This window comes from Drosophila sulfurigaster, unplaced genomic scaffold, assembly GCF_023558435.1.
Source record: "Drosophila sulfurigaster albostrigata strain 15112-1811.04 unplaced genomic scaffold, ASM2355843v2 ctg38_pilon, whole genome shotgun sequence".
NCBI classification, from domain to species: Eukaryota; Metazoa; Arthropoda; class Insecta; order Diptera; family Drosophilidae; genus Drosophila; species Drosophila sulfurigaster.
In genome coordinates this window covers 13,638-28,173 of record NW_026909712.1, presented here as the reverse complement: position 1 = coordinate 28,173, position 14,536 = coordinate 13,638, and the positions used below count along the sequence as shown (strand labels likewise).

General features: G+C 38.4%; 1 non-coding gene across 1 annotated transcript; it reads left to right on the top strand.

The window, feature by feature from the left end:
* The first annotated feature begins 12,469 nt into the window (after window positions 1–12,469).
* LOC133849912 (small subunit ribosomal RNA) lies at window positions 12,470–14,463 on the top strand. Its single transcript, XR_009895510.1, has one exon. It is a non-coding gene; the product is annotated as a small subunit ribosomal RNA (ribosomal RNA).
* Window positions 14,464–14,536: the final 73 nt, after the last annotated feature.

Genomic DNA, 14,536 nt, shown 5'->3' with positions numbered 1-14,536 from the left:
TGCAAGTATTTTGTACACATAGATATACTATGCATATTTTTAATCTTCGCCACTAATATGATGGCGTCCTTTTGGCTACCAAATAAATATATATAATTAACGCATACTAAATAAATGCATATTTAAAATATACAAGTATATTTTGTACACATTGATATATTATTTATTTATTTATATAATATATTCATATATTATATAAATATTCTTCTTATATGCGTAATTGTATAACATAATTATGCATACAATTTTGCACATTTATATATATAAACATATATACGTTTCCATATATACATCATACATATAATATTTTTTATATATGCCTTAAACATATATATTTTATCGAATCGTCAAGCAAAGGATAAGCTTCAGTGGATCGCAGTATGGCAGCTGCTCAACCACTTACAACACCTTGCCTGTTATAAAAGTCGTTTACAATTGATTCAAGGCTTTGTCATTGTATTAAATAATGTTTTAATATATAACTAGCGCGGCACCAGGTGATCGAAGATCCTCCCAATTTACTATGTTATATGTAACATTGGCATCACATCCATCGTCGTCTATTAAATGAATAATAAACTTTTAATGGTTTAGAAGCCATACAATGCAAATTGCCCCTTATTTATCATTGCAGTCCAGCACGGATACGACCTTAGAGGCGTTCAGGCATAATCCAACGGACGTAGCGTCATACCACTGTTCGCTCGAACAAGTATTGTGCCATTGGTCCGTACCTGCGGTTCCTCTCGTACTACGCAGGAATGCTGTCGCAACAACGTTTTGTCATTAGTAGGGTAAAACTAACCTGTCTCACGACGGTCTAAACCCAGCTCACGTTCCCTTGCATGGGTGAACAATCCAACGCTTGGTGAATTTTGCTTCACAATGATAGGAAGAGCCGACATCGAAGGATCAAAAGCGACGTCGCTATGAACGCTTGGCCGCCACAAGCCAGTTATCCCTATGGTAACTTTTCTGACACCTCTTGTTAAAAACTCTTTAAACCAAAAGGATCGATAGGCCGAGCTTTTGCTGTCCCTGTGTGTACTGAACACCGAGATCAAGTCAGCATTTGCCCTTTTGCTCTATGTGTGGTTTCTGTCCGCACTGAGCTGGCCTTGGGACACCTCCGTTATTATTTGAGAGATGTACCGCCCCAGTCAAACTCCCTACCTGGCAATGTCCTTGAATTGGATCATACCTGAGTAATTGGAGTTATACCAAATTTTTAATTTAAGAATACATAAATGCACTCTCTCATTAATGAATTTGTTTGCGATTATATAACAAACTCGTGATACTTTGATCAAGAAGCTTGCATCAAAACCCAATACCATAAGATATAATAAATATATCCGTATAATGGCTAGGAAATGATACACGTTCCATTTAATCAAGCAAGTAAGGAAACAATAAGAGTAGTGGTATTTCATTGTCGATACTAAACCGAAATTTAATATCTCCCACTTATTCTACACCTCTTATGTCTCCTTACACTGCCAGATTAGAGTCAAGCTCAAAAGGGTCTTCTTTCCCCGCTAATTATTCCAAGCCCGTTCCCTTGGCTGTGGCTTCGCTAGATAGTAGATAGGGACATAAAGACCAGTGTTTTACGTGTGCACCTGTCACAAGTGACTTATCACACGGTGCCCAAGCACAGGGATACAATTTAAGCGTTGATCAGCGCCCCCTTGGAGACTCTCCGCAGGTACACACTGAAGCACCAGCTGTTTGGGCTGGGTACTTCCTCCTGTGTGGGGAGCGAGGCCCACCTAAAACCTCTTCCGATTTTTGGTTATCGGCAACCGGTTGTATTACGCAACTCCACGTCGAGCACTCCGCTCTCTCCGCATTTGGATGTAAACCACAGCCACCACGATGCTCCCGAAGGGCCACAACCCGTGCCAGAACGGACAAGAGTCCGCGGGCACCTGGCTCCCGTGGTACCAGAAGACCTCCGGTCAGGTTTCGTACCACAAGGGTACTACCAATTTAACTCCAAACAGTTAGCGTTGGTGACGCACCTCGAGAATCGCTTCGTACGATAAGTGGAGGTCCACTGTGGTGAAATTCTAAGACCCGTCATCCACACGGGTGAGTCAGTTTTAGCTATAAGCTCGGGACTGACGGCCCAGCTACCCCGTTTAGTCGTCTCATACGACAAGCAGAGGTGCACTGTGGTGGAATTCTAAGACCCGCCAACCACACAGGTGAGGCCAGTTTTAGCTTTTCAGCTCGGGACTGACAGCCCAAAAGGAAAAATTATCCGTTTAGTCGCCTCATACGACAAGCAGGGATAAGCTGTGGAGGAATTCTAAGACCCGCCAACCACACGGGTGAGACAGTTTTAGCCTTTCAGCTCGGGACTGCCGGCCCATTCGTCGCCTCCTGGTACAACAATTGCCGACGCCTTGCGAACACGGCATCGGCAAATGTTTGCAATAGCTGCATCCTTTCCTGTGTCGCCATCGCTCCAGAAACCCTCCAGACGCCATGCAGGTATTCGATCCCAAGTCCATCGAGGTGACGCAAATCTGCATATATGGGGCATACACACAGAACGTGCAGCGCATCTTCGCTATCCGCACCGCATAGACATGCAGGCGTACCGCTTAGACGTCTCTCATGCAGAAATGCATTCAGCGATCCATGGCCTGTCAGCAGGAATCCAGCACGTAGGCTGAAACCGAAGTCTCGCCTGCTGAAGACGAACCCAGCATCCGGGATAAAAAAGATGAGTCACCCGGCCGGGTTCATCACCATTATCCCATCTGCTTTGCCACTCCTGCAGCATACGGTCGTCCAGCATCGCCATCTTCTGCTTGTGATCAAGACCCGACAGATCTTGACCAAACAGCCAGTCGCTCTCCTCCAGCGGGTGATCGCGCTTGAGTTTGAAACTGATTGCCAATTTCTTGGCAGCCAGATCAAACGGGGGGAACACCAGCAAGAACTTGCAGTGCCACAGTGGACACTGTACGGCACACCGGTAGGAATCCAAGAAGGATGCGCCTTTGGCAGGACAATAGGTGCCTCCTGGCCCCTACTAGTCTCATCGCCGTGGCATACCACACTGAGGCACCAAATAGCGCACAAGGCACCATGAGTCCAGTGTAAATGGTCCGCTTGGCACGGGGACTGATCCCCCAGTCGACCCGTAGAACGCGTGCCAAAACACCAACGACTCCGCTCAGCCGATCACGTAAAGACGCGATATGCGGGTTGAAATTCAACCGCTCGCACACCGTGATGCCCAGATACCGGTATTTGTCAGCGTAGGGCAAGCTTGCTCCAGCAAACCGTACCCCAGGCCGCCTAGTAGATAGGGACATATCAATACCAGAGTTTTACGTGTGCACCTGTCATGAGTGACTTAATCACACGGCGCCCGAGCGCATGATCACGCCTGAATTGTGTATAAATAAGTAATAATAAATTGGATCCCATGCGCTCGAGCGCCGTGTGATTAAGTCACTCATGACAGGTGCACACGTAAAACTCTGGTATTGATATGTCCCTATCTACTATCTAGCGAAACCACAGCCAAGGAACGGGCTTGGAATAATTAGCGGGGAAAGAAGACCCTTTTGAGCTTGACTCTAATCTGGCAGTGTAAGGAGACATAAGAGGTGTAGAATAAGTGGGAGATATTAAATTTCGGTTTAGTATCGACAATGAAATACCACTACTCTTATTGTTTCCTTACTTACTTGATTAAATGGAACGTGTATCATTTCCTAGCCATTATACGGATATATTTATTATATCTTATGGTATTGGGTTTTGATGCAAGCTTCTTGATCAAAGTATCACGAGTTTGTTATATAATCGCAAACAAATTCATTAATGAGAGAGTGCATTTATGTATTCTCAAATTAAAAATTTGGTATAACTCCAATTACTCAGGTATGATCCAATTCAAGGACATTGCCAGGTAGGGAGTTTGACTGGGGCGGTACATCTCTCAAATAATAACGGAGGTGTCCCAAGGCCAGCTCAGTGCGGACAGAAACCACACATAGAGCAAAAGGGCAAATGCTGACTTGATCTCGGTGTTCAGTACACACAGGGACAGCAAAAGCTCGGCCTATCGATCCTTTTGGTTTAAAGAGTTTTTAACAAGAGGTGTCAGAAAAGTTACCATAGGGATAACTGGCTTGTGGCGGCCAAGCGTTCATAGCGACGTCGCTTTTTGATCCTTCGATGTCGGCTCTTCCTATCATTGTGAAGCAAAATTCACCAAGCGTTGGATTGTTCACCCATGCAAGGGAACGTGAGCTGGGTTTAGACCGTCGTGAGACAGGTTAGTTTTACCCTACTAATGACAAAACGTTGTTGCGACAGCATTCCTGCGTAGTACGAGAGGAACCGCAGGTACGGACCAATGGCACAATACTTGTTCGAGCGAACAGTGGTATGACGCTATGTCCGTTGGATTATGCCTGAACGCCTCTAAGGTCGTATCCGTGCTGGACTGCAATGATAAATAAGGGGCAATTTGCATTGTATGGCTTCTAAACCATTAAAAGTTTATTATTCATTTAATAGACGACGATGGATGTGATGCCAATGTTACATATAACATAGTAAATTGGGAGGATCTTCGATCACCTGGTGCCGCGCTAGTTATATATTAAAACATTATTTAATACAATGACAAAGCCTTGAATCAATTGTAAACGACTTTTATAACAGGCAAGGTGTTGTAAGTGGTTGAGCAGCTGCCATACTGCGATCCACTGAAGCTTATCCTTTGCTTGACGATTCGATAAAATATATATGTTTAAGGCATATATAAAAAAATATTATATGTATGATGTATATGTGGAAACGTATATATGTTTATATATATAAATATGCAAAATTGTATGCATAATTATGTTATACAATTACGCATATAAGAAGAATATTTATATAATATATGATATATTTATATAATATATGAATATATTATATATATAAATAAATAATATATCAATGTGTACAAAATATACTTGTATATTTTAAATATGCATTTATTTAGTATGCGTTAATTATATATATTTATTTGGTAGCCAAAAGGACGCCATCATATTAGTGGCGAAAATTAAGAATATGCATAGTATATCTATGTGTACAAAATACTTGCATATTTTAAATATGCATTTATTTATTATGCGTTGGTAATATATATTTATTTGGTAGCCAAAAGGACGCCATCATATTAGTGGCGAAAATTTGTTTACAAAATACTTGCGTATTTTAAATATGCATTTATTTATTATGCGTTGGTAATATATATTTATTTGGTAGCAAAAGGACGCCATCATATTAGTGGCGAAAATTAAGAATATGCATAGTATATCTATGTGTACAAAATACTTGCATATTTTAAATATGCATTTATTTAGTATGTGTTAGTTATACATATTTATTTGGTAGCAAAAGGACGGCATCATATTAGTGGCGAAAATTAAAAATATACATGATATATATGTATCTATGTGTACAGAATACTTGCGTATTTTAAGTATGCATTTAATATGTTTGGTAGCAAAAGAACGCCATCATATTGGTGGCGCAAATTAAGACATGAAAAACTTATAAGTTCAATTTTGACAAAAAATTTCAACATATGAAAATTGAATGAAAAACTTTTTAAATAGCATTTTATACTGTTTATTAATATAATGAGATAAGATTTTGAATTTAACTTGAGAAAAATTTTTTGGACTTGGTGAATTTTGGCTTATTGAACTGCAGCCATACGATATGAGGTTCTACCGAGATATGAGTTCAACATTGACAAAAAATTTCAACATGTCAAAATAGAATAAAAAACTTTTTAAATAGCATGTTATACAGTTTATTAATATAATGAGATAAGATTTTGAATTTAACTTGAGAAAAAATTTTTTTGGACTTGGTGAATTTTTTATTGAACTGCAGCCATATGATATGAGGTTCTACCGAGATATGAGTTCAACATTGACAAAAAATTTCAACATGTGAAAATTGAATGAAAAACTTTTTAAATAGCATTTTATACAGTTTATTAATATAATGAGATAAGATTTTGAATTTAACTTGAGAAAAAATTTTTTTGGACTTGGTGAATTTTTTATTGAACTGCAGCCATATGATATGAGGTTCTAGCGAAATATGACAAAAAATTTCAACATATGAAAATTGAAGAAAAAACTTTTCAAATAGCATTTTATACAGTTTATTAATATAATGAGATAAGATTTTGAATTTAACTTGAGAAAAATTTTTTTGGACTTGGTGAATTTTTATTGAACTGCAGCCAAATGATATGAGGTTCTACCGAGATATGAGTTCAACATTGACAAAAATTTCAACATGTCAAAATAGAATAAAAACTTTTAAATAGCATGTTATACAGTTTATTAATATAATGAGATAAGATTTTGAATTTAACTTGAGAAAAATTTTTTGGACTTGGTGAATTTTTTATTGAACTGCAGCCATATGATATGAGGTTCTACCGAGATATGAGTTCAACATTGACAAAAAATTTCAACATGTGAAAATTGAATGAAAAACTTTTTAAATAGCATTTTATACAGTTTATTAATATAATGAGATAAGATTTTGAATTTAACTTGAGAAAAATTTTTTGGACTTGGTGAATTTTTATTGAACTGCAGCCATATGATATGAGGTTCTAGCGAAATATGACAAAAAATTTCAACATATGAAAATTGAAGAAAAACTTTTTAAATAGCATTTTATACAGTTTATTAATATAATGAGATAAGATTTTGAATTTAACTTGAGAAAAATTTTTTGGACTTGGTGAATTTTTATTGAACTGCAGCCAAATGATATGAGGTTCTACCGAGATATGAGTTCAACATTGACAAAAATTTCAACATGTGAAAATAGAATAAAAAACTTTTAAATAGCATGTTATACAGTTTATTAATATAATGAGATAAGATTTTGAATTTAACTTGAGAAAAAATTTTTTTGGACTTGGTGAATTTTTTATTGAACTGCAGCCATATGATATGAGGTTCTACCGAGATATGAGTTCAACATTAACAAAAAATTTCAACATGTGAAAATTGAATGAAAAACTTTTTAAATAGCATTTTATACAGTTTATTAATATAATGAGATAAGATTTTGAATTTAACTTGAGAAAAATTTTTTGGACTTGGTGAATTTTTATTGAACTGCAGCCATATGATATGAGGTTCTACCGAGATATGAGTTCAACATTGGCAAAAAATTTCAACATGTGAAAATTGAATGAAAAACTTTTTAAATAGCATTTAATACAGTTTATTAATATACTAAGATAAGAATTCGAGTTAAACTTGAGAAAACATTTTTTGGACTTGGTGAATTTTTATTGAACTGACATATCATTTCAACTTTGACAAATATTTTAAACAATGTTAAACAATTTACGATTGTACTTGTATTTAATACAAATTATTGATGATAATATAATGAAGTTTTGCTGTTGTATTATTAAATTAGTGCCACATAAAGATACATTAGGTGGTGGACCTTAGTAAAATGAGCTGGTTGTAGAAAACGTGTCACAAAACCTATATAGGGGTGGTGATGTCGAGCAGGCATGTCATATGAGAAAAATTTCACAAGTGAAATATATATGACTATGTATATGGAGTGAGTCTTGCCGGCATGTCATATATAAATAATATATGAAAATAATCATATAGAAGGCAATATGATTAAAAAGTTAAAAATAATGAAGTTTTACTGTTGCATTATTAAATTAGTTCAACATAAAGATACATTAGATGGTAGACCTTAGTAAAATGAGCTGGTTGTAGAAAACGTGTCACAAAACCTATATAGGGGTGGTGAGGTCGGGCAGGCATGTCATATGAGAAAAATTTCACAAGTGAAATATATATGACTATGTATATGGAGTGAGTCTTGCCGGCATGTCATATATAAATAATATATGAAAATAATCATATAGAAGGCAATATGATTAAAAAGTTAAAAATAATGAAGTTTTACTGTTGTATTATTAAATTAGTGCAACAAAAAGATACGTTAGATGGTAATACTAAATAAAATAAAAGCATTGCAGAAAACGTGTCACAAAACCTCTATAGGGGTGGTGAGGTCGGGCAGGCATGTCATATGAGAAAAATTTCACAAGTGAAATATATATGACTATGTATATGGAGTGAGTCTTGCCGGCATGTCATATATAAATAATATATGAATATAATCATATAGAAGGCAATATGATTAAAAAGTTAAAAATAATGAAGTTTTGCTGTTGTATTATTAAATTAGTGCAACATAAAGATACATTAGATGGTAGACCTTAGTAAAATGAGCTGGTTGTAGAAAACGTGTCACAAAACCTATATAGGGGTGGTGATGTCGAGCAGGCATGTCATATGAGAAAAATTTCACAAGTGAAATATATATGACTATGTATATGGAGTGAGTCTTGCCGGCATGTCATATATAAATAATATATGAAAATAATCATATAGAAGGCAATATGATTAAAAAAGTTAAAAATAATGAAGTTTTACTGTTGTATTATTAAATTAGTGCAACAAAAAGATACGTTCGATGGTAATACTAAATAAAATAAAAGCATTGCAGAAAACGTGTCACAAAACCTTTATAGGGGTGGTGAGGTCGGGCAGGCATGTCATATGAGAAAAATTTCACAAGTGAAATATATATGACTATGTATATGGAGTGAGTCTTGCCGGCATAAGTCATATATAAATAATATATGAATATAATCATATAGAAGGCAATATGATTATACAAGTTAAAAGTAATGAAGTTTTACTGTTGTATTATTAAATTAGTGCAACAAAAAGATACGTTGGATGGCAATACTAAATAAAATAAAAGCATTGTAGAAAACGTGTCACAAAACCTATACATTTTTGAGGTCGTCAATAATTATTTATTTAAAATCTGTCTGTACGGACAATAATTAAATTTTTGAGGCAGCCTTGTCGATTAAATTCTCACAAGAGAAATATATATGTATGTATATGGAGTGAGTCTTGCCGGCATAAGTCATAATAAATATCATCCTCCATATAGCAGGCAATATGAGTGGGTGTTTAATCAGGCCGTTAGCAAAATCTATACATTTTTTTTGTTGTCAATAATTATTTATTTAAAATCTGTCTGTACGGACAATAATTAAATTTTTGAGGCCGCCTTGTCGATTAAATTCTCACAAGAGATGGTTGGTAGGGTTCTGGAGGGCTAATCATCATCCTCCATGGGCAGGTCGAGGGGGTGTTTTCTTTTAAGTCTTCTGACGGTTTGGCTGTTGTCCAAGATGTTGATGGCCAATGTGTTTGGGTGGTTATGGAGCCTGTTGATGTAATTTGTGCTCACTTTTCGAATTTCATCTTTTACTCAGGGAACCCTGAGTACCTCGTGGATGGTGCTGTTGTCATGGTAAGGATGAGCGTTCGAGACCATTCTTAGATTCTTGTTCTGCAGCCTTTGGATGTTCCTGCAGTTTGATTTACAGGCAGTGCCCCACAGCTGGATGCCATAAGTCCAGATTGGCTTAATGATGGTTTTGTAGACGAGCAGTTTAAGTTTGCTTTTAATCTTCGAGCGTCTTCCAATGAGCCATTGAATTGCTTCAGCCTCTCTTCAGCCTGCTTTCTCTTCCTTAGGATGTGTGTGCGCCATGTTAACCGCCTGTCGAGCGTCATGCCCAGGTATTTGGGCGTGGGATTTTCTGGAATATTATCCCCATTAAGACTGACAGGCGGGCAATTGCCGTTCGTGTCATCGGCGTATGTGGCAACCAATAGGTTCTCGTTGAAAAATGTAGGCATGTCCGCTGTGTACAACGTGTACAATAGAGGGTAGGACGCTGCCTTGTGGTACACCGGCTTCGATACCTTTGTGGTAGATCGTGCATCTCCGCATCTGACATAAAAGCTTCTGTTGTCGAGGTAAGATTGCAGAAATGCGTAATGGGGTTGAGGCAGGTTTCTCTTAAGCTTAAGCAGTAGCCCTGGGTGCCAGACTCTGTCGAAAGCTTGCTTCACGTCAAGCATTACGGCGCAGCAGTAGTTCTTCTCCTCGAATGCGTCAATACCACTCTGACTAAACGGTGGCATTGTTCCGGGGTGGAGTGAGAACGCCTGAAGCCAAACTGGTGATCCGGAATCAACCCAGCTTCTTCCAGCACTGGCAATACTCTGCGCAAAGAATACTCTTTCGAGTATTTTGGAGAGTATGGACAGCAAACTTATCGGACGATAAGAGCCAAGATTGGCTTCAGGTTTGCCAGGTTTAGGTATAAGAATTACCTCTGCTCGTTTCCAGATGGTTGGAAAATGTCCTAGCTGAAAGCACCTGCTGTATATGTTGGCGAGGAGTTGTAGGCAGGAGTAAAAGAAGCTTAACAGCCAGTGCTTCAATGCCATCAGCGCCCGGCGATTTATTCGTCTTGAGTCCCTCGATCTCAAGTTTGACCTCATCCACCGAGAAATATAGCTAGCTCTTCTTGGTTGTTGCTGGTGTTTTCATCTAATAGTTGTAGGGCACGATGCGTAGCTGAGATATCCAGGTCGGTGCATCTTATTAAAATGGCTTGAAGGCTTCGCTGAGGTGCTCCACAAAAGCTTCAGCTCTTTCTTGCTCTGTGCGGCACCAGGCGCCACTAGCACGCTGGACTGGAGCAACTCTCTTAGTAGGTCGTTTTATGTGACGACAAAACCTTTATAGTGACCTGCCAAAGGTTGTGCTGTGGGTCTCCAGGCTCAACATTGGCCAGGAACTCCTCAAACGAGCTCTGCCTGAGCTTTAGGAGCTTATCCTTAAGCTGCTTTGCGGCTCTGTTAAATACCCTTTGATCTCTAGGATTTCTGGATAGGAACCATACTCGTCGCAACCGTCTCTTCACAGCTACTAGCGAGGCAATCTCTGAAGACCAAAGGTGTAGGACCCTCGTTGGTAGTCTGGGAGAGATCGGGGCTATGGGAAAGCATGTGCTGCGGCGTTGTGCATGTGTTGCGTGAGCTCGTTGATGGCGTTGTCCACTTGCTCGGTGGAGGTAAGATCTTGCACTGGGTTGACATTTTCCGTTAGCCAGGCTTTATAGGATTGCAGTCTCGTGCTCCTCTTGATCATCCTGGGATGTGCAGCTTTTCTCAGTGCAGGGAGGTTCAGCCGCAGTTCCACTGCGCTGTGGTCGGAAAAAAAGTCCGCGTTAGAAGAGCACGAGACTTTGGCACTATCAAATCCTTTGGAGAGGGCATATGTCCAGGGTGTCGGGAATTTTGGTCGGATCTGTTGGCCAGTAGGTGGGCTCTCCTGTGGTGTGGCATACGATGCTCCTGCGCTGGATGCACCTATAGAGTGCGCTTCCTTTAGGGTTGCTGACTCGGCATCCCCACCATCGGTGCTTTGCGTTGAAATCGCCCCCAATTAAATTGTTACCCAGGCTGAGCAGCAGATCAAAATGCCTTTCTAATACTGAGTCTGGGGGTAGAGACCGCGGCGACTGTAAGGTCGCCTAGTGGGCTGGGCAGATTGATATGAGAACATTGTACCCAGTCTTCCTATAAGGTACACAGCTCGTTGTACTTTATGCCCGCTTTAATAATAATTGCCGCTCCGCCATAGCTCTGCCGCTGGGGTGGTCATTGGATGAAATCATACCCGTGAAGTCGGATGTTGTATTATTAAATTAGTGCAACAAAAGATCTATTAGATGTGAATACTAAGATGAAAGTAAAAGCATTGTGTGAAAACGTGTTCCACAATCAGGCCGTTAGCAAAACCTATACATGGTGAGCAGTGTGTGCCCATCACGTATATATATGTATTGGATGCATATATTTCAGTTTGCATAATAGGTAATAATTATGTTATTACAAAAAGTCTCATCCGACGTTTATATGTTTATATAATAACTATTATTATATAAGCATATGACGAATTAAATGTCTTATTCCAAAGGTGTTTTCGTAGCTAAAGAATTAATATTTTGTGAATAATTGAAAATCCTCAAGGACACTATAAAAATTATTTATTTTGGAGGGAGGTTTTACTAATATAATATTGTCTACACGTAAATGCAAAATTAGATAAAATTATCAATTTGTCATCAAAATAAAATAATTTTTATTCAATTAATTGAATTTAAATTATAAATATGCATGTGTGATATAATATATTTAGTAAGTTGAAATAAAATGATATTTTTGAACGATTATATGCATATATATTTTATATATAAGTATATATATTTATATAAACAATTGTGAATTATAACTAGCGAACGTGAATGCTATCTAATTGTGGCCACATTCGTATAGTACATGTCAAGTATAACATATATATATATACAATTATTGAATATTATCGTTTGTTATTCAAAAATATTTGTGAGTTGTCATGTATTTTACATATTTGAAGATTTATGTAATTATATTTTAAATATTATTTACATAATGAAATGAACATTATTCTGGTTGATCCTGCCAGTAGTTATATGCTTGTCTCAAAGATTAAGCCATGCATGTCTAAGTACACACGAATTAATAGTGAAACCGCAAAAGGCTCATTATATCAGTTATGGTTCCTTAGATCGTTAACAGTTACTTGGATAACTGTGGTAATTCTAGAGCTAATACATGCAATTAAAACACGGACCTTCTGGAACGTGTGCTTTTATTAGGCTAAAACCAAGCGATCGCAAGATCGTTACACTGGTTGAACTCTAGATAACATGCAGATCGTATGGTCTCGTACCGACGACAGATCTTTCAAATGTCTGCCCTATCAACTTTTGATGGTAGTATCTAGGACTACCATGGTTGCAACGGGTAACGGGGAATCAGGGTTCGATTCCGGAGAGGGAGCCTGAGAAACGGCTACCACATCTAAGGAAGGCAGCAGGCGCGTAAATTACCCACTCCCAGCTCGGGGAGGTAGTGACGAAAAATAACAATACAGGACTCATATCCGAGGCCCTGTAATTGGAATGAGTACACTTTAAATCCTTTAACAAGGACCTATTGGAGGGCAAGTCTGGTGCCAGCAGCCGCGGTAATTCCAGCTCCAATAGCGTATATTAAAGTTGTTGCGGTTAAAACGTTCGTAGTTGAACTTGTGCTTCATACGGGTAGTGCAACTTACAATTGTAGTTAGTACTATACCTTTATGTATGTAAGCGTATTACCGGTGGAGTTCTTATATATAATTAGGTACTTGTACTTTTTTATATGTTCCTCCTATTTAAAACCTGCATTAGTGCTCTTCATCGAGTGTTATTGTGGGCCGGTACAATTACTTTGAACAAATTAGAGTGCTTAAAGCAGGCTTCAAATGCCTGAATATTCTGTGCATGGGATAATGAAATAAGACCTCTGTTCTGCTTTCATTGGTTTTCAGATCAAGAGGTAATGATTAATAGAAGCAGTTTGGGGGCATTAGTATTACGACGCGAGAGGTGAAATTCTTGGACCGTCGTAAGACTAACTTAAGCGAAAGCATTTGCCAAAGATGTTTTCATTAATCAAGAACGAAAGTTAGAGGTTCGAAGGCGATCAGATACCGCCCTAGTTCTAACCATAAACGATGCCAGCTAGCAATTGGGTGTAGCTACTTTTATGGCTCTCTCAGTCGCTTCCCGGGAAACCAAAGCTTTTGGGCTCCGGGGGAAGTATGGTTGCAAAGCTGAAACTTAAAGGAATTGACGGAAGGGCACCACCAGGAGTGGAGCCTGCGGCTTAATTTGACTCAACACGGGAAAACTTACCAGGTCCGAACATAAGTGTGTAAGACAGATTGATAGCTCTTTCTCGAATCTATGGGTGGTGGTGCATGGCCGTTCTTAGTTCGTGGAGTGATTTGTCTGGTTAATTCCGATAACGAACGAGACTCAAATATATTAAATAGATATCTTCAGGATTATGGTGTTGAAGCTTATATAGCCTTCATTCATGGTGGCAGTAAAATGTTTATTGTGTTTGAATGTGTTTATATAAGTGGAGCCGTACCTGTTGGTTTGTCCCATTATAAGGACACTAGCTTCTTAAATGGACAAATTGCGTCTAGCAATAATGAGATTGAGCAATAACAGGTCTGTGATGCCCTTAGATGTCCTGGGCTGCACGCGCGCTACAATGAAAGTATCAACGTGTATTTCCTAGACCGAGAGGTCCGGGTAAACCGCTGAACCACTTTCATGCTTGGGATTGTGAACTGAAACTGTTCACATGAACTTGGAATTCCCAGTAAGTGTGAGTCATTAACTCGCATTGATTACGTCCCTGCCCTTTGTGCACACCGCCCGTCGCTACTACCGATTGAATTATTTAGTGAGGTCTCCGGACGTGATCACTGTGACGCCTTGTGTGTTGCGGTTGTTTCGCAAAAGTTGACCGAACTTGATTATTTAGAGGAAGTAAAAGTCGTAACAAGGTTTCCGTAGGTGAACCTGCGGAAGGATCATTATTGTTTTAATGCATCTAACCGTTAATAAATTAAATTTGTTTTTCTCTTTTAGGAATTGCAATATTTAATAAAT